We start from the raw sequence: 23650 nt of genomic DNA on the forward strand, positions 1-23650 counted from the left end.
ACCTGTCCTGTTTTTAGGATATGTTATGTTTAACATGACAGCACATTATTTTTATTTGACTGGGTGCCATTTAGTTTTGGCTATTTGATCAGTGAAACCTGCATGATGTAAAAAGTCTCATTACGTTGTCATACATTTGATCTCCACCCTGTGGGCTACAGAAAAGGCCACATACTATTTCTACCATATCCTATGTCTGCTACATGATTTATATTAGATTGTATTTTTGACTGAATGTTGGTGGAGTGCTGCAGCGATGTGTAGAGTTACACGGAGTGGCGTGCTGGGAATGGACAAGCAAAATATTTGGTGCCCCTTTGACAAAGTCGGCACTGCTTATCACAGGGAGGCATCAGTGCTCACCTAAAAAGACCATATGCAAGTGAGTGAGAGAAAATGTTTGTTGTTGGAGATGCGTCTTAGTCAGTTTAGCTCAGAAAATGCCGCCTAATCCTGCCTAATGAGTGGGCCGGCCATGATCGAAAGACTTCCTGGAATGCTTGCAAAACAGATCAAGCAGGCCGGGGTTTGGAGTATGAGAGTAGTGAGAAATTCTAACTTTTTTAAAATTTTTGTCCAAATCTAAAGGCACAACCTAGATTGGAGCCATTGTCTTAAATAGTTGAATATGTTACTCCAACCTTGTGAAAGTTACAAACTGACACATTTACATTTTTAGTCAAACAGCTTTATATTGAAGGAGTGCCTTTGTTTTGACGGCCTGCACATGCGCAGTTTGTCGCGAGACAACCGTCAAAGATGTTTATAACTAACCCAAGATAGACCACAGCCTGCCTCATGCCATCATTTAGCTAGGCCATTACAAGTGATCTCTTTTTGTTATTGTTGTCTGGTTATTAACCCCTGTGCGTGAATACCTCAGAACCCAATGGCTCATCATTGACAGGTATGAGGATGGGCTACAGTGTCAATGGATGGAGATTACTGTACGCTATTATAATGCAGAAGGCTCTCCTGGCTGTAACCGGATTAGAAACTGTATTATTGATGACTGAACACGGTACAAAACGATGTAACCGCAAGGCACCAAGGGAAAGTAATGATAAGCTAACCTCTGATCTTGACCCTGTCTGTCTCCTGTACATTTTTTGTTTAAAAATGACCCAAAGCTACAAACAAAACTGGGTCAGGGCATAGGGGAACTTTGCCTTGTTAATCATCCTAAGGGTGTCTGACTACATTAATATTGTAATGTGTTGCATGCATGGGGAAATGAGCTGAACACTGCACTTTATAGAATAGGCTGTAAATTAATATTCATTTAACCTGAGCTGGTGTACACCGCCTGTATCCTCTCCAGCTAAAAACATGATATGTCTATAACAAACAAACAATTAGAAAATCTCATGAGGATATGGCTCAGGATGTTATTCATAGAAAAAAAAAAAACCTGTTAGGTTCCGGGTATAATTCATGTTTGTGTGTAGAAGTGTATATCTGGATGATAGAGTGAGTAAAAGCACGAGGGACACAGCATAGAGAAAGCGGCTTTGCGGTTTAGCAGTGCCGCCGAGGGTACGCACCACCGTCTGGTATTTCCAAATTATCTTAAGCTGCAATTGTTGAGGTCTTGCCAAAGGTTGCGTTTATGAGTCCTGCACGTCAACGGCTCCCTTAGCCTCCCTGTGTTCTGGTCGCCCGTCCCCACACATATCCCCGTTTAAGATGGGGGGGCTTTTCTAATTCTGCTGATATAAGAGAGAGTCTTGGAGAGCACAGGGCAGGCAGGCAGGCAGGTCAGTCTAATCATACAGGCAGTCCCCTTCCAACAATAGTCTCAAATGTTAGAGGATTTCCTGCTTGGTGAGAAGAATGCTTCTATAATACCCCTGTACTTAATCCAGGGATTATATCAGTGATGGATAGTTTACATGCTCTCACAGTAAGGTACTGTAGGTTCTGAAGGGTATTTATTATGTAGCATCCTTTCAAGAATGAAGTAGAATAAAGTATTGACACCTGAGAGATTAATGTGTTTGTAAATGTAGGTTGTGTTTTTATATAGAAATAGTCTAATTTACAGTGCATTTGGGAAGTATTAAAAATAAACATAAATACTTTTATCTACATCGTTTTCAGTCCCTTTGCTTTGAGACTTGAAATTGAGCTCCGGTGCATCCGGTTTCCATTGATCATCCTTGAGATGTTTCTACAACTTGATTGGAGTTCACCTGTGGTAAATTCTATTGATTGGACATGATTTGCAAGGCACACACCTGTCTATATAAAGTATCACAGTTGATAGTGCATGTCAGATTGAAAAACAAGCCATGAGTTCGAAGGAATTGTCCGTAGAGCTCTGAGACAGGATTGTGTCGATGCACAGATCTGGGGAAGCCTACCAAAACATTTATACAGCATTGAAGATCTCTAAAAACACAATGGCCTCCATCATTCTTAAATGGAAGAAGTTTGGAACCACCAAGACTCTTCCTAGAGCTGGACGCCCGGCCAAACTGAGGAATCGGAGGGAAAAGAGCATTTGTCAGGGACGTGACCCTGAACTCGATGGTCACTCTGACAGCGCTCCAGAATTCCTCTGTAGAGATGGGAGAGCATTCCAGAAGGACAACCATCTCTGCAGCACTCCACCAATCAGGCCTTTATGGTAGAGTGGCCAGATGGAAGCCACTCCTCAATAAAAGGCACATGATGGCCCATTTGGAGTTTCCCAAAAGGCACCTAAAGACTCTCAGACCATGATAAACAAGATTCTCTGGTCTGATGAAACCAAGACTGAACCCTTTGGCCTGAATGCCAAGCGTCACGTCTGGAGGAAATGTGGCACCATCTCTACAGTGAAGCATGGTGTTGGCAGCATCATGCTGTGGGGATGTTTTTCAGTGGCAGGGACTGGGAGACTAGTCAGGATCGAGGGAAAGATGAACGGAGGGCTGAGGACCTCTGGCTGTGGTGACGGTTCACTTTCCAACAGAACACCAACCATTTAAGCACACAGCCAAGACAACGCAGGAGTGGCTTCGGGACAAGTCTCATTGAGTGGACTGGACTTGAACCCGATCAAACATCTCTGGAGAGACCTATAAATAGCTGTGCAGCGATGCTCCCCATCCAGCCTGACTGAGCTAGAGAGGGTCTGCAGAGAAGAATGGGAGAAACTCCCCAAATACAGGTGTGCCAAGCTTCTAGCGTCATACCCAAGAAGACTTGATGGTGGAATGCTGCCAAAGATGCTTCAACAAATGGGTCTAAATACTTAAGTAAATATATTTGCTAACATTTTCTAAACAGTTTCTGTTTTGTCATAGGGTAGTGTGTGTGTGTGTGTGTGTTTTGTGTAGATCCATTTTAGAATAAGGCTGTAACGTTACAAAATGTGGAAAATGTCAACGGGTCTGAATACATTCCAAATGCACTGTGTATGCAGCCTAACATACTATCTGCCAGTTGCAGAATTGCCTTCGACCTAAAACAAGCAGCTGTCATGTGCTATGTTTTCCAAGGAGGCAGCCTTTGTGAATTTGTAGGACAGCGTGTTGACAGTTGCAGGGAAGGGAGCGGTCTGTGGTTTTTCTGGTGTTGTGTTCCTCCAGTACTGGAGACTGCTGGGGGTGAAGGGTTAGGAGAGCATGTTGCGGGGGAGTAGGGGTGGGCAGGAGGGTCGAGTTCTCACAAGCTGGCTCTGTATAAGGGGTTCAGAGAGGTCAATACTCGGAGGTCAGAACAGCTTACCCAGGCAGTTCAGTAGACATGGTCAACGTAAGCAACATTGGTCAGAAGGTCACGCTGGTCTTGTTAAAGCGTTGTGCTTTCATTGGTGGTTGAGTCAATGCATGTAGGTGCACAGCTTCTTTACACACACAGAGAGAAAATACAAAGTCTATGAAAGGCACGGTTAGACTGATCAACTCAGTGTGGTCACTGTGTACATTTTAGTTATTTAGCAGATGCTCTTATCCAGAGCGACTGACAGTAGTGAGAGCATACATTTCCATACTTTACTTATTGTTAGACAACAGACGCTGTGCGGGGTCTCTGAGTTATGCTATGACGCATTTTGTTACCCGCTAACCCCCAACCTGAAATAGCATTGCACATTTTGGGGAATATTCAGAGGTGGAAACTTTCCGTGGGAATTAAGGCGAATATATGCAAATGAATATGAATACCATTTAAATGTAGATGTTTTTGCATTGGATATATTTACCATATCATATGGAGACAAAAACCTTTTAGCTCATCATAAGTAGACATAATTGCAAATTATTAAATCCTTCCAATAGAAAAAAAAAACAATTTAGTTACGAATTGAACTTTAATTCAATGAGTTGAGTTGTCACATGGGATGATTTCACTGAACAACAAAAGAAAGGGAATATTGAACCCCCATCGCATCTGACAAAAGTCCCTCTACTTCTTTTCAAGAGTTTGCTTGTTGTGAGCTCTGAGGGAACTTTATGCACTTGGCCAGATGATTCTGCATCTTTGTTGCATTTTTCACTTATGATTTGGCACAGTATTTGCAAATGTACACAGCTTTTCCTTCTACGTTAGCTGCAGTGAAATGTCTCCACACATTAGATAGTGCCTGTGGCATTTTCCTGTAAAGATTATTTTATTTATATATAATTAAAATACAATTCCATTTACAGATAAGTAGTTAAGCAGTTAGATTAAACAACTCCTTTGTAAGGTAAAAAAAAAAAATGAAACATGTATGGAAACAGGTGAATTAACACTCCTCAGTTAGCAGGCTCAAGCAAGCTAAAACCCACATGATAGCAAAAACTAACTAGCAGAAATTGTTAACAAGTTAGAAATGATTTAAACACACTGCTGTAGGCCACTATTTACTAGTTAACAAACAAATCATGTGTCTCATATTAAATATATTCACCCCACCCCGTATTGTAATCAAAACTGACCAGATAGCATGTAATCCTTGGCTCAGACAGTGTAGTAGTGTGGGCTCAATATCATCTCATTCGTGTGCAAGATCTTGAGAATCAGCTGTACATGTGATGGAAGAGTGCACTGTGCGTGCAGAGGTTTGCAATTCTATTGAATTAGGGATAGTTGAACCAAAATATGTCACAAGATCTAGAATTGCCTTGTGTATCCCACAAAAAAAGGTTCACTGTTATAAACAAACTTTTTTTTGATGACTTAAACTCGGGAATTTGCAGAATTTTACTTTACTTCCCAAGAAAAATGTCTGGAAATTTACCGGAAAGTTTACGACCCATTGCAACCCTAACCTGACTGAGAAACAACTACAGAAAGACCAATTATCTTTGTTCCTATTTTACCATGTTCCTGGTATCTGCTTGAGCTTAACAAACAGCTGGTACACATTTTGGATTTCTTTAGCATGGCTCAGCAGCCGTGGTAATAAACACAAATCTGTGATTAATGAATGATATGGCCTGGCCTAGTCTGCTGTGCTCCGTCTGGCGTCCCTCCACCCAGGAATAGAACCGCAGTCAGGCCCGGCCTCTCTCCTTTCACATGAAAGGCCAAGGAGGCCCTACAGGCAGAAGACCATTACAACTTGTTTCCCCTTTTTGTTCTTGTTTTTCCTTTTTAAAGGTTAGTGGATTTTTAGGCTGATGCATTGTCTTTTTGTAGGCTTTGAAAAGGGGGTAGGGGGAAGCTACTGCTATATACGACTGTTGCCTTTTTTGAGGAGTCCTGCTGCTTTGAAAAGGGGGTAGGGGGAAGCTACTGCTATATACGACTGTTGCCTTTTTTGAGGAGTCCTGCTGCTTTGAAAAGGGGGTAGGGGGAAGCTACTGCTATATACGACTGTTGCCTTTTTTGAGGAGTCCTGCTGCTTTGAAAAGGGGGTAGGGGGAAGCTACTGCTATATACGACTGTTGCCTTTTTTGAGGAGTCCTGCTGCTTTGAAAAGGGGGTAGGGGGAAGCTACTGCTATATATGACTGTTGCCTGATTAGTTTTGTTTGGCATGACATGGTGAGATTCTTTCAGAGAATTGTTATGTGTTTTTAGTGTACCGTCATGGTGGTAGGACATTCTCTCGTGTGTGTGTGTGTGTGTGTGTGTGTGTGTGTCATCCTGTATTTGCTTACTGTATCAATAGAGAGAAATGGAGAGAAAAGAGAAGCCGGTGGTCTGGGACTCCCTCAGGTTTCTATACTAACTTTTTATACTGGTGCTACTAGCTTTTTATGCTGGTGGGACTGGTGCTACTAGCTTTTTATGCTGGTGGGACTGGTGCTACTAGCTTTTTATGCTGGTGGGACTGGTGCTACTAGCTTTTTATGCTGGTGGGACTGGTGCTACTAGCTTTTTATGCTGGTGGGACTGGTGCTACTAGCTTTTTCAGTTGACAGCATCATCACATGATTTGGTCGCACCAATTTTTCTCTGTGCGATGATAATGACCTGACCTACACTGAGTGTACAAAACATTAGGAACACCTGCTCTTTCTGTAACAGACTCGCTAGGTGAATCCAGGTGAAAACTATAGGCGCTTATTGATGTGTAGATGAAGGGGAGGAGACTGCTTAAAGGTTGTTTTTTTTTTTGCGTTGAGACATGGATTGTGTGTGTGTGCCATTCAGAGGGTGAATGGGTAAGACAAAAGATTTAAGTGCCTTTTGAATGGGGTATGGTGTGTCAAGAACTGCAACACTGCTGGGTTTTTCACGCTAAACAGTTTCCTGTGTGTATCAAGAATGGTCCGCCACCCAAAAGACATCCTGCCAACTTGAAACAACTGTGGGAAGTATTGGAGTCAATATGGGCCAACATCCCTATGGAATGCTTTCTCCACCTTGTAGAGTCCCTGCCCTGACGAACTGAGGCTGTTCTAAAGGCAAAAGGGGGTGCAACGCGATATTAAATTAGTATTCCCTTGTCGGGCTTGACATTCAGATACATTTGTCACAGGCCTGAATGAAAAGAATACTGGCCCGGGATGCTCGCATCATTTTATGTTATATTTACTTTGTGGGCTGAGCAAGTAGCTTATAGCCTATAATGACCTTTCCTTCAAACACACACAATTACATTTTAACTTGACAATATCATATTAACATTGACTCTTTGGAGGAAAAAAATAAAACCTAAAAAAGCATGTTATTGTTCGTGATTTTTGAACAGTCATTCTATAGTTGTAGGGCCCTATAAAATCAGTTTGATCTTTTGGTAAATTCAATTTTTACTAGTTTTCCTAGTTTTTTTTGTCAGGTTTTCACTCTCAAAATCGCAAGTCTGGCAACAATAAATAAAATAAAGGTGCAGGGTTTAGTTACCCTTTTAAATCAATTGTCCACCTAGCAAGAGACAGTTGTTTGGCTAGCTTTGTAGTTTGTAGTGTAGGTTTTATAGCTAGTCTCATGCTATTTTGTAAATTTTGTCAAGAGGTTGAGAGAAAATGTTGCAGTTTTAAAGGTAATTTCCTTTAAAAAATGAATGACATGTTGACATGTTGATATGCTATCTGGGGGGCCCGACCTCCAGGGGGCTGTGCTATGCCAGTGGCTACCATATACAGTGTAGGCGACATGTGAGTTTGATGAACAAATGCCCCGCGATTGATACATCATTCTGCCAGGTAGCCCTATTTTGCAGTCAACATTTAATTGGGAAGATTTTTGGGGAAAGCCTTTAGAAATTATAATTCAATCGTGCATGATGACTGAAATGCGCATCGCGAAGATTTAACCAAGACTTCGGACTAAACTTTTTGAATACCTGGTTTCGTACCCATCACTGTTTGAGTAAATCTTGTTAATGAAACGTTTAACATTGTGAACCCAAAACTAACTTGACCGGCTACATTAAAAGTTGTGGTCGCACTGCCAAGTCAAAGGGTCACAAATGCAAGTGTTCTGGTCGCAGTTCTGAGCCCTGTCCTGGATTATGGGAGATTGACCTTGTTTTTGAGCAGACAAATTGCATGGTGGGGGGAGAGAAAGCGAGAGGCTGCAGGCAGCAGCGACCTTTGGCACAGTAATCACACAGAGATGCTCTCTCCCTTTCCCCGTTTCTCTGTATGTAGAGTGGGGTAGAGATATCTAAAACCCTGTATTTACAGCTGGCTACCTGCTGGGCCTGCCTCGTAGCGGTACTGAGGGGTTTGGGCTGCCTGGTAGTGGGACTGAGGGGGTTGGGCTGCCTGGTAGTGGGACTGAGGGGGTTGGGCTGCCTGGTAGCGGGACTGAGGGGGTTGGGCTGCCTGGTAGCGGGACTGAGGGGGTTGGGCTGCCTGGTAGCGGGACTGAGGGGGTTGGGCTGCCTGGTAGTGGGACTGAGGGGGTTGGGCTGCCTGGTAGCGGGACTGAGGGAGTTGGGCTGCCTGGTAGCGGGACTGAGGGGGTTGGGCTGCCTGGTAGTGGGACTGAGGGGGTTGGGCTGCCTGGTAGCGGGACTGAGGGGGTTGGGCTGCCTGGTAGCGGGACTGAGGGGGTTGGGCTGCCTGGGAGCTGGAATGCTTGGCCTGTGGGAGATGGGGCTGTTTACCAGTAGACTAAGCGGGTTGTCATCAGATCATCTGGCCGATGTACTGACAGATGTAGGCTGCTGTACCTACATGTAGAAAGCTTTTTTTGTATGCTGAAATGTGTTCACATTTCATGTTAATTAACCATAATCTAATAAGTGGGGTTTTCACATCCAATGCTCCTGTCTCCATGCCTTGATCTATATTCTGAACGTGCGTAACCATAGCAATGTCATCAAAAGGGCACCGCCACACACACAAAATCCAATCACCGAAGACACACCCCCTTCCTGAGTCCCACAATGCATCACACCTTTGCTGTGCAAGTACAGACTATGGAGAGGGTAAGAGTGGAGGTAGAGAGAGGGGCATGAGAATGGGGGAGGGGGGGTGTGCTAAGTGTGGAACTAGGTCATTAAGCCAATGGGATTGACTGAAAATAATAAACGCTCTTCTTATCCACTACATACCAGCACAGTTTACTATAATATTAAAGACCTGAGTATATGTATTTCTGATTGCTGGAATGTTTTGTGTTCTCCTTCTCTATTCCTCTCTTAATGGTTAGCCATAGTGCTTTTAATACTGGCGCGGGAGGAGGGAGGCTGAGGTGGGTGAATGGGGTGTTACAGAGAGCGGGCAGTCACCATGGCACCAGTGGTATGAGGGACATGATAGGGTGACCAGTTGGCACTGTTACCAAGAGGCTGGCCTGGGCTTATTTCTGGCAGAAGAGCGGGGGATGGAAAGAGGAAGAATTAAAAGGAGAGAGCAAAATAAGAGAATGTATAAATAAAGGAGAGCGAGAAGAGGGATAGAGAAGGGTTAACAGCACTGAACTAAATGTCTCTCTGTATTCAGTCAACTACCTCCAGTGGAAAACTACCAGAACCCCACAACTGCAGTGCAGTGCACACCCCTCTCACCCACACACAGAGAAAGTGATGGAAGGAGAATGAGAGAGAGATCAAGGGATACAGAAAGGCATGGAGAAAGAGACACACCCTCCCACCATCCTGCAAAATAAAATTGTAGTCATTGCAGCAAGGGTACACACAGCTACCCACACTGCAATGTTTTTAGTCCCAAGTTGTTTGACAAAGATCAGATTGCAGCCCACCTGTTGTCGATTTAATTTGATTGAATGCATGAATGAACAATTGTAGGATCTTAGGAGCAAACATCCCCTGTGTGTCTCTTTCGCTCTCCTCTCTCTGGGTATGTGTACGGTATCTTTGTCTATCTTGTAAGACATGCATGCTTGAGGCATCTAAGGATCAGGTGGCAAAGCATGAATTGGTCAATGGCTGGTCTCCAGACCCCATTCTGATGTTGACTGTATTGGTTAGCAACTCCAATGCACCATGGATTTAAAATAAAAATAGATTTCCACCTTCTTTTTACTGGATTTCAAACTCCACATTGTATTCTTTAGACATAACCAAACCATTATAATATTTAGGCTTACACCACTACAATAATGTGTAGCATAGTATATCTGTGCACTAGAGGGCGCCAGACATCCACTCTTCACCCCCATGCTCTGGCAAGACCTGGAATTTTCCATGCACTGAACTGAATGCAAGCAATGCCTGTTTTAATTTTTAAAATAAAAATAAATAAATAATTATCCTTACTGCCAAGGAACAAACATCCCCTGTGTCTTTCTCTCATCTTCTCTTCTCTCTTTGGGTATGTGTACGGTATCTTTGTCTCTTGTAAGACATGCATGCTTGAGAGGCATCGAAGGATCAGTTGGCAAAGCATGAATAGGTCAAAGGCTGGTCTCCAGACCTCATGCTGATGTAGGCTGTATTGGTTAACAACTCCAAGGCCTCTGACTGGGATTTAGCCTAGTTCTTGTTCAGGAGTCAGGAGCTGATGGGCTTGGTGTGTTGATTACATCCCTGCATATATTGGATGGTCTGAAGCTTGATAGTAAATCTGGTGCCTGGTTTATTATTTAGGGCCTAGGATGGGTGTTATTTGATGATCTCTTTTCTTTGGCCCTTATGTAGGTCTAGTTCAAGTATGCACACAGTGAGGGTGCCAGGTGTGCTTTAGGGGTCCTGGTTTTGTGGTAACTCTGCCAGGTAACTCTGCCAGGTAACTCTACCACTAAAATGTTTTGCTCATATTACTTTCTTTCTACCTTCCAAAAATACCTCATATTTTGTGATAACCAAAGGGTCCTCTCCTTCTGTGTTGAACTAAGCATGTAACTGTGTTGACAGTCATTGATGTACAAGTCATTTTTCATTCCGCACAACCCTAGGGAAATCAGTAGCCTAGTCAAACTGCGCACTGTGCCCAGCTTCTCACGCTGACCAACGCCAGGTAGGCAGCCTGTTCCTGATCTTGCACCTTCAGCATTCAAATGCTAAAATGGCCTGCGCAATATTAGGCTTTATTTGTTGAGTGACAACCTATGTCATTTGCTAGGTGGTTCTTATGTGTGCTGTTGAAAATGATGTTTTAGCGGAATAAATGTAACCTACTGGAGACAACTCCCATCTGGCTGTATCCTGATTGTTCAGGTAACCTACTGGAGACCACTCCCATCTGGCTGTATCCTGATTGTTCAGGTAACCTACTGGAGACCACTCCCATCTGGCTGTATCCTGATTGTTCAGGTAACCTACTGGAGACCACTCCCATCTGGCTGTATCCTGATTGTTCAGGTAACCTACTGGAGACCACTCCCATCTGGCTGTATCCTGATTGTTCAGGTTTACCATCAGCAGTTGGTAGTTTTGCTTTAAACGTCAGTGTATATGGTAATTTTTCGATATACAGGGTGAAGTTGATCATTTAATAATGAGGAATCCCGTTTGTGCGGCACACTGCAAGCCCAAAGCGAGAGGAGAAAAGAAGCCAACTAATCTTCAGAAAGGTCATAGCCATTTGATTGGGAGTGAAATCCAAAATTGTGCTATATTTTCATTGGCTATGTCGGAACTAATTTGTAAACTATAACTATTGATGCATTACTAACTCAAACACTTAACCTGCAAAAAGTTAATTAGTGGGTGATGGTGATTTCAGAACCAAAGTGGGGGACTAAAAACAGGCTACATTGTCTGTAATCTGATAGTGGTAGATCTCTAATCTGGTAGTGGGGTGGTAGATGTCTAATCTCCTTTATGGCTCAGATCAGGTGCCTACATAGTATACATCATTTACACACACACACACACACACACACACACACACACACACAGTCAGCTCAGAGGGGCACACAGTCAGCTCAGAGGGGCCCAGCTCAGAGAGGCCCAGCTCATGAGCTCCATCTTCAGCAGATTTTAATTTAGAATGGAAAATAAATGTGTGTTTGAAACAAATGTTAGTGCATCGAATCGTATAGCACTGAATCACATTGATTCGTTCTCTAATCAAACCGAATCTCACTGGATCGTTTCAAACTAAAACATATCGGAGCCCATGCCAAGAGTGTGCAAAGCTGTCAGCAAGGCGGCTACTTTGAAGAATCTCAAATATAAAATCTATTTAGATCTAACACTTTTTTTGGTTACTACATGATTCCATATGTGTTATTTTATAGTTTGTCTAAACTATAATTCTACAATGTAGGAAGTAGTAAAAATAAAGGAGAACCCTTGAATGAGTAGGTGTTCTAAAACTTTTGACTGGTAGTGTACAGAGGGCTGGTTTCCCAGAATCTTCTTAGTTCAATACTAGGCTTAATCTGTGACTGGGAAACCGCCCTGTGTGTGTGTGAGTGAGAAGGGGAGAACTACTCATTCAGACAATACGACTTGCTAAATTTCAAGTTCACGGTCTCTTAGATTGATCCTTGTGTTTGTCTACTGTCTAAGGCTTTTGGTCTATAAGCCCTTGAAGGGATTGTACTCTGCACAGTGACGTGCTCTCGGCCTTTCTGTAGGCCTAAGCCTTGAAACACTGTAAAGACTTTGCCTTAATATGGATGTTGTTCAGTATTTTTCCTCCAGTCTTTCTCAGTGTTTGTTGTGTGAGTGGAGCGTGGGACATCTGACACTGTACCAAAATGGTCAGTGCTATCCTTGATCCTTGGGACCTCCCTACCCTACACTAGACTGGGTGGTGGCACACGTGAGTGTTGTCTCTTTATGACATGTGCCCAAGTAGACAGAACCCACACGTGTTTCTTTTTGAAAGAGGAAATATGAGTGTTCCTCTTTTCTAAAGTCAGCGGTTATTAAAAATGTGAAGACGAGAGGGGGGGATTACGGAAACCACGTCTCAGCGATATGAAACACGTGTGTACGTATTTGAGGATCTGTTGATTGCCTATTCTTTCACATCCACTCATGCTAGTTGTTTATTTTGTGTGTGTGAACCACTAGTGTTGATGTCCTAGCAGTAGGTGGTCAGTTTTAAACATAGCAGAAAGTCTGACTCGGGTCTCTATCCCTCATTCTAACTGATGATGATGAACCGGACAGCCATTACTGAGGTAACATAACGTCCTGTTCATCATGTTCTTTCTCTCTCTGTGTTTGAGTCCCGGGTCCCTCACAACACGACACGCCCCCGGTTCCACCAGTCAACCACTCAAGTAATGCACAGATTACCTCACACCACTGTCGGCACGACAACTGACCTACTCTTAGCTACAGTACATACTGTTACTGCACAGTCATCAGGATAGCATGTCTTATCATTTTTGTCTGAGAGAGGGAGACCGGTAGTTATCTAGAGAACATTGTGTGAATACACAGATTTTAAAGTCTTATAGGAGGTGGTTAAACAGGGTTTCATCTTAAACCAAACCCTCTTTGTCCTATCCTAACCATGACCCCTTGCCACACTAGAGAAATCCCTTCAGTTTGTCCTATTATTTGTCCACAGATGGCCTGGATTTTAGCTGAGCTGGTAGAGGTGGTGGACATGTGTAGAATTTGTGACACCACCACTGATCATGATTGATGTTACATCAAGCGCTTGAAAGTACAGACTAGTGTAGTGAGCTTCCCCATGGATAGTCTACAGTTTGTATGGATCGGCCCTATATCCTACAATTGATTACAAGTTCAGGAATGGAATATGACGGGCATCCATCCTCAAAGAAGACGAGAGAGACTGCATCCAACCCACGTCATCATGGATTGATTAGGTGGTGCTGGTTCTAATGCTGAGGTGGTGAACAGTGGAGCTTTGTAAGAGCTTTATAGTGGGTGTGAAGGCTTACTGCGGGCTTATGTAACTGGTGTTCACAACAGAGCATCAGAACTAGGCCGGGTTCAAAATTCCATTTCAGATCTCGGAGGACAAAGTTTACATTAGGCTGAAAATGTTTGGAAACAATGCTGTTTGTCGTGTAATGATGGCACAGGGAGAGGAGAAGGAGGAGCATGGAGGCCGACGAGAGGAAAGCACAGGGAGAGGAGGAGGAGGAGGAGCATGGAGGCAGACGAGAGGAATGCAGAGGGAGAGGAGGAGCATGGAGGCCGACGAGAGGAAAGCACAGGGAGAGGAGAAGGAGGAGCATGGAGGCCGACGAGAGGAAAGCACAGGGAGAGGAGAAGGAGGAGCATGGAGGCCGACGAGAGGAAAGCACAGGGAGAGGAGGAGGATGAGCATGGAGGCCGACGAGAGGAAAGCACAGGGAGAGGAGAAGGAGGAGCATGGAGGCCGACGAGAGGAAAGCACAGGGAGAGGAGAAGGAGGAGCATGGAGGCCGACGAGAGGAAAGCACAGGGAGAGGAGAAGGAGGAGCATGGAGGCCGACGAGAGGAAAGCACAGGGAGAGGGGAAAGTGAGATACAGACAGCAAAAGAGGAAGTGGAATGAAAAGTTGAGAGGATATAACAGAGTAGAGGGAGGGAAATAAAAAATCTAGTCGGGCAGAAAGATCTCGGGAGAGGCACAGAAAAGGAGATGAAAGGAGAGGGAGGAAAATAGTTTCTGAGGATTGCTCGGACAGGGCAGGCTGAGACCTATAGAGAGAAGGAAAAACAACTTTTCCTGCTCTAATCTATCATTTGTTGGCAGGGTGCCACACCTTGTCTGTGTTTCTCAGTTGTTGTTGCAGTCAACACACACGGAACTGAACCCCTTATGAAACCAGAGGGGTATCCTATGACGCAAGTTAGATCTATTCGATTTATAAAGCTAACCAGCTTCAGTACTGCGTACAGTGTATTCGGACACTGACTTTTTCCACATTTTGTTACGTTACAGCCTTTCTCTAAAATGGATCAAATCGTTTTTTAATAAACTGAAATATAACATTTTACGTACGAATACAGACCCTTTACTCAGTACTTTCTTGGCAACGATTACAGCCTTGAGTCTTCTTGGGTATGATGCAACAAGCTTGGCACACCTGTTTCTCTCATTCTTCTCTGCAGATCCTCTCAAGCTCTGTCAGGTTGGATGAGAAGTGTCGCTGCAGAGCTATTTTCAGGTCCCTCCAGAAATGTTAGATCTGGTTCAAGTCCGGGCTCTGGCTGGGCCACTCAAGGACATTGAGACTTGTCCCGAAGCCACTCCTGTGCTGTCTTGGCTGTGTGCTTAGGGTTGTTGTCCTGTTGGGAGGTGAACCTTTGCCCTAGTCTGAGGCCCTGAACACTCTGGAGCAGGTTTTCATCAAGGATCTCTCTGTACTTTGCTCTGTTCATCTTTCCCACGATCCTGACTAGTCTCCCAGTCCTTGCCGCTGAACCACTTCCCCACAGCATGATGCTGTCGCCACCATGCTTCACCATAGGGATGGTGCCAGGTTTCCTCCAGACATTACGCTTGGCATTCAGGCCAAAGGGTTCCATCTTGGTTTCATCAGACCAAAGAATCTTGTTTATCTTGGTCTGAGAGTCCTTTTCTTTAGGTGCCTTTTGGCAAACTCCAAGTGGGCTGTCATGTGCCATTCACTGAGGCGTGCCTTCCGTCTGGCAACTAACGTAAAGGCCTGATTTGGTGGAATGCTGCAGAGATTGTTGTCCTTCTGGATGGTTCTCCCATCTCCACATAGGAACTCTGGAGCTCTGTCAGAGTGACCATTAGGTCCTTGGTCAGTGAGGTGACCAAGGCCCTTCTCCCCTGATTTGCTCAGTTTGGCCGGGCGTCCAGCTCTAGGAGTCTCAGTGGTTCCGAACTTCTTCTATTTAAGAATGATAGGTTGAGGAACAATTTTTATTTAATCAATTTTAGAATAAGGCTGTAATGGAAAAAGTGGTCTGAATACTTTCCGAATGCACTGCATGTGTGTTTCTGTGTACAGGTGGCCATCTGAGAAACATGCTGTCATCACCCATTCTTTCCTCACTAATATTTCTCCTCTCATCAGTTCTCTCAGCAAATGCAAACACACACATGACAGAACAACCAAGTATTTTTGGTTTCGCCTGTAGCAAGCTAGTTGTCATATTGGATCATTTATATTGTCATTTAATAACATCTGTGGAATTAAGGTTTGTTATGCTCATGAGAATACTTTTTTGGAACATATTTGGGGTCAGTTTCAAGAAACACTCAAATATTTTGAGGGCTCTTCCTGTAATGACTTTCTATTACATAAATCAACCGCGGAGAGGGATGAGGGAAGTAACTGCTGAAAGAGGGATGTTTGTTCTTTTGTGTGTGTGTGTGTGTGTTAAGATGTTTTATGTGGGATGTACAGTGTCCTTTTCTGAGGTGCTTGTCGAGCTGGTGATGCCTCATCATGGCAGTGTACTGAATTCATCTGTTATGAGCCCTCCACACCCTGACATCAGCTTACTCAGTAACTCTGGACACTGTGTGTGTTAAGAGAGGATTTGTGTGTGTGTGTGTCTGAGTCTCCTCCCTTCTGCAGGCATGCATCCAGTTCCTATTAATACTAGGTTCTGACCTCTCCTTTATTCTCTCCATCCATCATCCTGAAGACTTGCAGAAAACAGTGAGAGAACAGAGAGAGCAGCAAAACAACAAACTCGCTCCTCCCCCTCAGCCGCTCCCATTGGCTCAGACACACAGCCTGATCTGGCTGTCATTGGCCAGATGTAGACACACCTCTAGAATCTGTTTGTGTTCTGCAAGAAACATAACTAACAGTCAAGGGAGGGGTGAGATATAGGAGAGGGGGGGGGGTGTAGATTGGATATGGGATTCTCGAAAACATCCATTGAACCATTTTCAAAAACTTCTAGGAAACGTGTGTGTGAGAGAGAAACCAGGCCAACCTTATTTAGTCAGCAGTATTTATGGGCCCCTGTGCTCAACTGGGGGCGTGTTGTTTCCCCTTTTTAAAAGGTTGGCCAACAACTTGGACTTAAATAACTCCGTACACACACAGTAGATCTTTGTTTAGATAGAAAAAGCAACATCTTCATAGCTGCAATAATGCTAACGATGTTGACTTGTTTTTGTGGTTGAATAGCCCAACTGTGTAACCAACAGACATGAATCACCGCCTGCTATTCAATTGTCAATCTGTCAACTTACAGTGCCTTCAGAAAGTATTCACACATTGTGTTGTTACAACGTGAATTTAAAATGGATTACATTTAGATTTTGTGTCATTGACCTACACACCATACCCCGTAATGTCACAGTGGAATTTTGTTTTTATAAATGTTTACAAATGAATTACAAAAGAAAAGTCTTGACCCTTTTGTTATGGCAAGCATACATGAGTACAAATGTTGCTTAACAAGTCACATAGGTTCCATGTACTCACTCAGTGTGCAATAATAGTGGTTCATTTGATATTTGAATGACTACCTGATCTCTGTACCTCACACACAGTTATCTTTAAGGTGCCTCAGTTGAGCAGTGAATTTCAAACAGATTCAACCAGGGAGGTAAAGAAAATAAAAAATCTGACATTGAAAATCACTGAGGATGGTGAAGTTATTAATTACACTTTGGATGGTGTCTCAATACACCCAGTTACTATAAAGATTCAGGTCTCCTTCCTAAAAGAAAATCGCCAATGGTGATTTTAAATGGCTGTGATAGAACTAAGGATAGATCAACAACATTCTAGTTACTCCACAATATTAACCTAATTGACAGAGTGTAATAAAGAAGCCTGTATAGAAGAAACGTATTCCTAAACATGTATCCTGTTTGCGATTCCCTTTCCCAATAGGCACTAAATTAGTACTGCAAAACAAATTGGGAAAACAAATATTTTTTGGGTCCTGAAAACAAAACGTTATGTTTGGGGCAAACTCAACACATCACTGAGTACCACTCTTAGTATTTTCAAGCATGGTGGTGGCTGCATCTTGTTATGGGAATGCTTGTCATTGGCAAAGACTAGGGATTTTTTTTTTTTTAGGATTGAAGAAACTGAATGGCGCTTCGCACAGGCAAAATCCTAGAGGAAAACCTGGTTCACTCCACTTTCCAACAGACACTGGGAAACAAATTCACCTTTCAGCAGGAAAATAACCTAAAACTCAAGCCCAAGTATACACCAGAGTTGCTTACCAAGACAACATTGAATGTTCCTGAGTGGCCTAGTTACAGTTTTGACTTAAGTCAGCTTGAGAATCCACTTAAAAATTGCTGTCTAGCAATGATCAACAACCAACTTGACAGAGCTTGGAGAATTATGAAAATAATAATGGGCAAATATTGTACAGTCTAGGTGTGCAAAGCTCTTACCCAATAAGACTAACAGCTGTAATCATTGCAAAGGTGATTCTAATAATAGTATGTCTTGACTCAGGTTGAATACTTATCAAGATACTGTATAATAGTGTTTAATTTTCCATACACTTTTTAAATAAATCTTAAGAATAGTGGCCTAGAAGGTTTGGTGGGTCTGGTACAGTAGGTTTGTGGAGGGGCTCCTGACCAGAACAGAGACTGTGAAAGGACCTGCTTTCTGGTTATCTATTGCTGGTGTTCATAGACTCGGGTGATGGTGGGGTCAAGGCCTGTTCAGGTCTTATTTTGAAATCGGAGTGAGATATAGGGAGATTTTGGCCTTGTTCCAATATCTAGGAAATTCATCCGTCTTTGTTTAAGAACAGACTGCTCTGAGAGGGACTGGATTGGTTAGTCCTGGGTCATAGGCAGCTGAGCGGTTCTGGTCTCTATACGCCAGAATAGGTTTGCCACTATGTATCTGAGGGGGGGTGGGTTGTGTGTGTGCTTACTCATATGTGCATATTATTGTATACCTTTGTGTGTTCTCTGTCGTGTGTGTGTGTGTGTGTGTGTGTGTGTGTTGTTCACATATCCCCGCCCTTGACCTGGTTTGTGTGCCACTAGTGTTATGAAAGTGGAGAGCACCGTGTCAACCCATCCTTGTTTACCACTTCCCAAGTGTGTGTGTGTGTGTGTGTGTGTGTGAGAGAGTGGTATGTGTTATTGATAGCTATTAAAAACCCTTTGGATCGCATGCAGGGGTGTGTCAAGGGTGTGTGTACGCATGTTTCTGTGCGCATATTTTTCACAGAGCACTTCTTGCCAATGTGACCAAGGCTATAAAGGTGGAGCCAGGAGACCATAACTCTCATAGTCTGAGCTGCTATTCACAATGTCCCCACTGTGGGGGTAAAACACACCTCCATTTTCCATGTTGCTTATAGGGCTTCCATGTTGCTTATCACAATACGATATTATCACAATATTTTAGTGACGATACGATATGTTTTCCCATTCTCAGTTCTATATGTATTGCAATTCAAAACTGATTTTATTGTAAGTCGATGTTCCAAACCTATTTCTCACCATATGTCTGCTGCAGAGGAACAAGAGAAGCCATGAGAATGTTTTGATCAGTCATGGAAATAAAAGTGCTGAAAACAAATTGGCTTCCTATTTAAAAAGGAGAACAAGCTATGAAGGTGTTCAGGTACAGCCAACTAGCACCAAAATAACATTGTCGATATGATATCGTCAAAAAGAATATCCTGTACTGTATGGATAATCCCCCCCCCCCCCGATCATTATTTGTTTATGGTTGCATTTCACACACTTTTTGCATTCTAATTGGTTTGTAAGGCTGATATGAATGTCCTGCATTATACTTAAGAATCACGTAAACTTTTAAAATGCTCTTAGGCTGGTAGCAAAGCTAGCCAATGTCAATGAGCGTTAGCATTCTTGCTAATAACTGATCTGTCCATAGTAGGTGTTTTTGCAACCATCACAATTAAATATAATCTAAACGACTGTTCAAGCAATAATCAAAACAACATTGTAAGCCTAAAAGTGTCTGTTGAATGGGCGCAGATGGCGAATGGAAGTTTTCTCCCAAGGTGGTTGTGGTTTAGAGCAGGCATTCCCAAACTTCTTCACTTGTGGGCCCCCCTTCCAACATTGGGGAACATCCTGTGCCCTGTCGATTTCTGTGGGCACAAGCACTGTTCATGACACAAACCCTCACAACCCTCTTGTTGGTGGAGATAATTTAGCAGAGTTGAAGCTTATTTCCTTCAATTCTACACATTTTGTCATGGGGTGCAAAGAACATTTCCTTCAATTTTGCACATTTTGCCATGTCATGTGTTCATGTGACATTTGAGTGACAAAAAAATTACAACTCTCTATGGGGGGGAAAAACAAATAAGTCGTTAGGTGACATTGGCTAGTTGATCTGGACATTTCTAACAAGTTATAAATAGACTCGCGCCCCCCCTGCCAACCCCTTGTGTGCCCCACAGTTTGGGAACCACTGGTTTAGGGGACTACTTAGTGACCATGAGTATTCTTATGTCACTTAACCAGCCACCTTACTGCATGCAACACAATCCCCCCCCCCCCCATCCTTATGTCACTTAACCAGCCACCTTACTGTATGTAAACACAACCCCCCCCCCCGTCCTTATGTCACTTAACCAGCCACCATACAGTATGCAACACAACCCCCCCCCCATCCTTGTCACTTAACCAGCCACCATACAGTATGCAACACCCCCCCCGTCCTTATGTCACTTAACCAGCCACCATACAGTATGCAACACCCCCCCCCCCGTCCTTATGTCACTTAACCAGCCACCATACAGTATGCAACCCCCCCCCCCCCCCCCCGTCCTTATGTCACTATCCCCCCATGTTGTTCACTCTTGTCTGTGCATGCTGGCTTGTAGATCTGTTGATTCCATCCCCACCAGATTGCTGTCAGTTGTTTACATTGTGTGTGACATGCTTGGGCATGTTTGTCTCAAACCTCTAGCAGTATGGCTGTATAGTAGGCCAACATGTCCTGTTCCCCTCACTGTTAGTCAGTGCAGGCCTGTTTCACGAGGCATTCTGTTCTCTCATTCTGGATGTCTACAAGTTCAACTTGAACCTTTCCAGAAACTTTTCACATATAGACATTTTCTTACTGTTCCATGTTCTGTTTCATATACAGTACCAGTTGAAAGTTTGGACACCTACTCATTCCAGGGTTTTTCTTTTATGTTTATTACAATGTTCTACGTTGTAGAATAATAGTGAAGACATCCAAACTATGAAATAACACATATGGAATCATGTAGTAACCAAAAAAGTGTTAAACAAATCCAAATACATTTGAGATTATTCAAAGTAGCCAGCCTTTGCCTTGATGAGAGCTTTGCACACTCTTGGCATTCTCTCAACCAGCTTCAAGAGATGGTCACTTGCTTAATGCGTTTGAGCCAATCATTTGTGTTGTGACAAGGTAGGGGTGGTATACAGAAGATGGGACTATTTGGTAAAAGACCAAGTCCATTTTAGGGCAAGAAAATTAAGAACTTTGAAAGTTTCTTCAAGTGCAGTCGCAAAAACCATCAAGCGCTATGATGAAACTGGCTCTCATGAGGACCTTTCATGGTCGAATTGCTGCAAAGAAACCACTACTAAAGGACACCACTAAGAAGAAGGGACTTGCTTGGGCCAATAAACACGAGCAATGGACATTAGACCGGTGAAATCTATCCTTTGGTCTGATGAGTCCAAATGTGAGACTTTTGGTTCCAACCGCCAAAATTTGAGAGACGCAGAGTAGGTTGAACGGATGATCCCCACGTGTGGTTCCCACCGTGAAGCATGGAGGAGGTGGTGTGGGGGATGCTTTGCTGGTGTCACTGTCAGTGATTTATTTCAAATTCAAGGCACACTTAACCAGGATGGCTACCACAGCATTCTGCAGTGATAAACCATCTCATCTGGTTTGCACTTAGTCCCACTATCATTAGTTTTTCAACAGGACAATGACCCAACACACCTCCAGTGTAAGATGACCTATTCTCCGCTAACACCCAACTTCAACCCAATTGAGATGGTTTGGGATGAGTTGGACCACGAATCCCGGAACATATTCTAGTCTGTGCTAGTAAAACAGTCCTGTGGTTTAGCATCTGCTTCATCTGACCACTTTTTTTATTGATCTAGTCACTGGTGCTTCCTGCTTAATTTGGCTTGTAAGCAGGAATCAGGAGGATAGTATTATGGTCAGATTTGCCAAATGAACGGCAAGGGAGAGCTTTGTATGCGCCTCTGTGTGGAGTAAAGGTGGTCCAGAGGGTGTTTTTTTTTTCTCCTCTGGTTGCACATTTAACATGCTAATAGAAATGAGGTCAAACATATTTAAGTTTCCCTGCATTAATGTCCCCGGCCACTAGGCTGGCACTAAGACTGCACTCAATGAGCTATATTCTGCCATAAGCAAACAGGAAAACGCGGCCTGTGGGTGAGCGTTTTCTTGTTTGCTTATGGCGGAATATAGCTCATTCAATGCTGTCTTAGTGCCAGCCTCTGACTGTGGTGGTATGTAGACAGCTACAAAAATACAGATAAACTCTCTAGGTAGATAATGTGGGCTACAGCTTATGAGATACTCTACCTCAGGCGAGCAAAACCTTGAGACTTCCTTAGATATCGTGCACCAACTGTTGTTTACAAAAATACATAGACCGCCTCCCCTTGTCTTACCAGATGCCACTGTTCTGTCCTGCCGGTACAGCGTATAAGCAGCCAGCTGCTTCGTTCAGTCATCGTTCAGTCACGACTCCATGAAACATAAGATATCACATTTTTGAACATCCGATTTGGATTCCCAAAAATTCTAACATTGGGTAAGACATGATGATTTTAAAGAAATGGTCAAAAGCCACCCACGAACAAGCCACAGCTCATGCCAATCCCACCCCAACAGCGAGTATACAGTATCAGTTCTCTACGTACATATCCCAACCAAAAGCCATGGATTACAGGAAACATCCGCACTGAGCTAAAGGCCGGAGCTGCCGGTTTCAAGGAGCAGGACATTAATCGAGACACCTGTAAGATATCCCGCTACGACCTCCGACAAACCATCACAGGCAAAGCGTCAATACAGGACTAGGATCGAGTCCTGTTACGCTTGCTCTGACGCTATCAAGGTTTATAAAAGGAAACCCAACCGCAAGATGCCCAGTGACGCAAGCATACCAGACGAGCAAAATGCCTTCTTGCTCTCTTCGAGGCAAGCAACATTTTAACCATGCATGGGAGCACCAGCTGTTCTGGACGACTGTGTGATCACGTTCTCCATAGCCGATGTGAGGAAGATCTTTAAACAGGTTAACATTCACAAGGCCACAGGGCCAGACGGATTACCAGGATGCGTACTCCGAGCATGCGCTGACCAGTTGGCAAATGTCTTCACTGACATTTTCAACCTCTCCCTGACCCAGTCTGTAATACCTACATGTTTCAAGCAGACCACCATATTGTTTTAGATCGAACCTTCCCCCCAGGCCTGGCCTATCCCAAACCAACACCCCAACTATTTCCTATTGCTCCTGACCTACAGTGCCTTCAGAAAGATTTCACACCCCTTGACTTTAACATTTTTCCCCCCTTGTTACAGACTGAATTAATTGATTAAATATAGATGTTTTGTCACTGGCCTACACCCAATACCCCATCATGTCAAAAGTGAAAATATGTTTTTTGAAATGTTTACTACTTAATTAAATGAAAAGCTGAAATGTCTTGAGTCAATAAGTATTCAACCCCTTTTATGGCAAGCCTAAATACGTTCACACTCTGTGCAATAATAGTGGTTCGCATTTTTTTTGAATGTCTATCATCTCTGTACCTCACACATAAAATTAGCTGTAAGGTCCCTCAGTTGAGCAATGCATTTAAAACAGATTCAACCACAACGATCAGGGAGGTAAAAATAAAAAAGCAGACAGAATATCTCTGACTATGGGGAAGTTATTAATAACACTTTAATAATACTATCAATACACCCAGTCAAGACAAAGATACACATCTTCTTCCTAACTCAGTTGCCAGAGGAGA

The 23650-nt window shown here is 43.4% G+C and overlaps 1 protein-coding gene across 1 annotated transcript in view; it reads left to right on the forward strand.

Annotated features, from left to right (window-relative positions):
* sesn1 (sestrin 1) overlaps positions 1 to 23650 on the forward strand; it is a 67190-nt gene that overhangs the window by 2167 nt on the left and 41373 nt on the right. The window lies entirely within an intron of this gene.

This window comes from Oncorhynchus kisutch, linkage group LG21 (genome assembly GCF_002021735.2).
Source record: "Oncorhynchus kisutch isolate 150728-3 linkage group LG21, Okis_V2, whole genome shotgun sequence".
NCBI lineage: Eukaryota > Metazoa > Chordata > Actinopteri > Salmoniformes > Salmonidae > Oncorhynchus > Oncorhynchus kisutch.